The following is a 4,265-nucleotide window of genomic DNA, read 5'->3' on the forward strand; positions in this document are numbered from 1 at the left end:
GTTAATAAATTTTCAGTTAAAATTTGTAATGGTCAAAATCAGTGTTAATAAAATTTTCAGTGAAATTTGTAATGTGGTGTAAAATAAAATTTTCATGTGAAATAATAAGAAAGATAAAAATTATACATAGTTTGAAACTTAAAAATAAAACTAAAATGAAAATAATTTATTTTATTTTTAAATTTAAGAATTTGTGTGAATTTTTAAAACCAACGTTTTCAAAATTATCCAACAGGATCATAATGCGTTGTCAAATTATTAGTTAACTCTGAACAATTCTGTGATCAAAATTATTCAAGGCGTTAGTGAAAAGTGGTCTAATTGTTATTGAAAAGTTTTTAGTAGGTTTTATTATCGGATTAAGTTTAAAAATTTATTTTATAATTTAGTATGATGTGTAATTTTATTCAAATTTTTGTTCATATGAGATATTTAAAATAAAATTAATGTAATATAATATATATGTAATAACTTAAAAGTTATGAATTTAAGCGATACTAAGTTCAAATAACAATTTTAAAGATACCAATAACTTTGATTCGGAAATCAGTGTTAATAAATTTTCAGTTAAAATTTGTAATTGTCAAACTCAAATCCCGACCGTATCATCGATGCTTAGCGACGGCGATGAGTAGAAATGTCTACCAACACGGAGAGTCGGAAAAGTATGATGAAGGAAATGAATCTTAGATTTCAAGAAGGGTCGAACTAGCGGAGTGATCGACCAAAGCGGAGGGACGAAATGGTATTATAAACAAAGGCCAAAATCTCGGCTTTGTACAAGCGTCGTCCACATATAACATTTATATGTCAATAAATGTTGGTATTATGAATTATTTATTGTTGGTGTGGGTGGTTTAGTTTTAAATCATTAAAGGTTAATTTTTTAAATTCGACATCTAATAGAGAACGACAAAGGAATGGAATTGACTTAAATATAAAGGATTACTCAACTTTTTTATAAATTTATCTAAAATCTATGGCTGGTGGGTTGTTATATAGTATAAATATCTTTTATTATGTTTTTTTTTATTTACACTTAATTATTTCATTTTATTATGGAACAGAAAGCACTCAAATAGATTAGAACCCTTTTGCATCATATTGGTCTAATTATAACATAATTTAATAGCAAGCAATGGGTTAAATTTAACCCATTCAATCTCCAACATGAGTTACAACTCAATCCTTCTAGAATATTCTTCATAGTATCCACATAAGTAACTTATTTTATGTGAGTAACGGGGGTTAACATGGGACCTTCTCAAATTATGGTAGTCAATCATGATATATTAATTTCCAAGAGGTATAACTTTGTCATATTATTTTTTATTGAGGCAATTTTTTGCCACTAGAAAGGTACCACTGTGTAGATTATGTAATCTAGATCCCTGGTAAGTTTGAGGGTGCAAAAAGTGGTCATTTAAGGCCTCAAAATGGATCATAATATTTTTTATCACTAATATTCCAAATTGTTGGTAAAAATGACATTGCTACTTGATTCAACCAATTTTTCATTCTAAAAAGGTTGACATATAAGATAAATAATATAATGATCCAATTATTGAGAGACAAAATTGACCCACTTGTCAATAGGAGGGAACATCCCTAACCGGGGTTCTTTAATAACCCAAGCCATTTGGGATAGTTGTTCCTAATCGGTTTTACAACTCTGTTTATGTGATATTTCTCCCTCTTATGAGAAATAAATCATTAGGTTTTAACTAGTTTCCTTATCATACATATATATACAACTAACTAGGGAAGTTAATCAACTATATACAAATATACAATGAGTGGGAATTGTAATGCCTCCTCCCACATTTACCCAAATTCACAAGCCTGTTAGGGTAAACATGAGATGGGTATCATTATGACATGACTCGGCCTCCCAATTCTACTTAAGGAAGTGGGGGCCTACAAACTGACCGCATACTGACATCCTATAGGGACTATAGGTCACTCAAAGATTGAACAAGCACCCCAGGTGACCAAACCCTGAGTTCGCACCATTTTTCTCTATCTTGGTCCCACAACCGCACCCATAACAAGGCATGTATGTGGTTATGAGGCTATAACAACACTCATAAGCCTAAATTCCAGCAGTTATGACATAAAATCTTCAGTTCTGAGAATGCAGTTGTGGCATCAGTACCACATTTTCAAGCCAGCCTCCAGACCACTGCCCAGAATTTCCTAAGACTTTCTAGAATCATAATTAACATGACGACAAAGCTAAAAAATCAATCTCAAATCAGAAACTTGACCTAGATCCCTACAACACACTAGACATTTCATCAAACACATGGAAAACATGTAAGCTAGAGGTCATGAATGCATATCTGATCCTATTATTCTAATATTCGTCTAAGAATCACTAAGAAGGTTATATGCCCTTCCACATAGCTGCAACAACATTTATTAGTCCATATATGCATCAACCAATCAATAACTAAACAATTCATGAAAAGAGTCATAAATGGCACACGTCATATAACCAACATAGAAATCATGGAAACTCAACAATAATATTACCAACATAATCACTATAGGTATACATGAATCATAGTAGAATAATAACTCTTATTAATAAATGAAAATACCAACCAAGTCAGAGACTTCCACGTACTGCCTAGCCATAGATTGGGTTGAACCAAATCTCTCTTTCAGTCAATCATCCCCATGCCATATTCCAAGCATGAATGTGGGATCTTATGGAATAAACGAGGGAAAACAAAACCAAGAATTCCATAGGCCAAACCACCTCAACCCTCAACCACAGTGATTCCACCTCTACTGTCAGAAATCCCTAATACCAACCAAATCGATCTCTACCCAAGTTGTCCAAGGCTATAGGAACTAGTAACTCAACCCACAACCTTCGAGGGCTCCAAATAATTTGTCCAACCCAGCTCCATGGACTAGTAACTCAACCCACCAAGGGATCTAGAGCATTTGTCCCAAAATAGGCTCTGTGACTAGTAGCTCAACTCAAGATGTTCCAAGGCTTCCAGAGCGTTTGTTCCAACCCATAACCATATGGAACATGAGCACGAATCAGACAAAAAAAAACACCCACAACACCATGGCTATCAATAAAATGGCAATGCAAGGCTAAAATCATTTTCAATCCATACAAATCTCCATGCCAATGACAACACATAACTAGAAAATCACATGCATATACCATGCATTTGAAAATCAACAAGGAAATCACACATGCAACTTGTTACCTATGAAGTAATCCAGTTGTAGTTGTTGATCAACTATTTTTTTGTGCTCCCTACTTTTCTTTGTCTTTTTTCTCCAATCTAAATGAATGCTAAAGTGATCCAAACATGCTCCAAGAATGCCTCAAGATTTGCTCCAAGAATGCCTCAAGATTTCTTTAAGTATGCAAGAGTATGAGAGAATGAAATGAGAGCTCCGAAATTGAATTGACAAAAGGTTGTGAATTGATCCTTAGAAGCCTTTTTATCATTGAGGCCTCTATTTTCTCCATTTTTCTTCAATTTAACTCTCATGCATATTTGTGTCTCTTCACCTTCCCTTTCTCCTATTTTCTTTTATTTTATAAATAAAATGTCAATTATTGTCTCTTTGCCTTTGCCAATTTCCATAGCCATTAATTAATCACAAGTGATACCCATCACTATGTTTTTCCCAACATATTGCTTGAAATACATGTCCTATGACCTTGGTCTTATATTTTTTTTACATGGAAAGTCAACAAAGAGTTGTTACAACAATCACTAGAAGGATGACCCTAATGAGTGTGAAATAAAGTTACAAAACATAAAAGAATGACTTATAACTTTATAAAAAAAAGAATATTATAAGTACACATGACTTATAACGGGAGAATCGCAAGAAAAAACATAGCGATACTTGTTATTTCTTCTCAGCAAAATGCTTTTAAAAATTTAACATCAACCTTAGAAATGCATTGCAAAACTATTATTAATAGATATGCCATGGCCTAATAAAATATAGTAAAATATGAAACTAATTTTGTTTTCTATTTCAATTTCAGATTTATCATTCACTTAACACTAAATAGAATCATCTCTTAATTATAAAATAGACCACAATAAACTTTATAGAAAATAAAATAGTCTAACTAAATGTGTTTGCATTAAAATAAAACAACCAAACTTATGGAAACACATTTCATAAATTCAAAAACCACAACATACATAAATTAAATTACTTCCATGCAAAAAAACGTCATTAGAAAATTAGCTCAATTTAAAGCTCAGTAAACA

This window comes from Pinus tabuliformis, chromosome 6, assembly GCF_031772625.1.
Source record: "Pinus tabuliformis cultivar Carrire ecotype Pingquan chromosome 6, CPIR1, whole genome shotgun sequence".
NCBI classification, from domain to species: Eukaryota; Viridiplantae; Streptophyta; class Pinopsida; order Pinales; family Pinaceae; genus Pinus; species Pinus tabuliformis.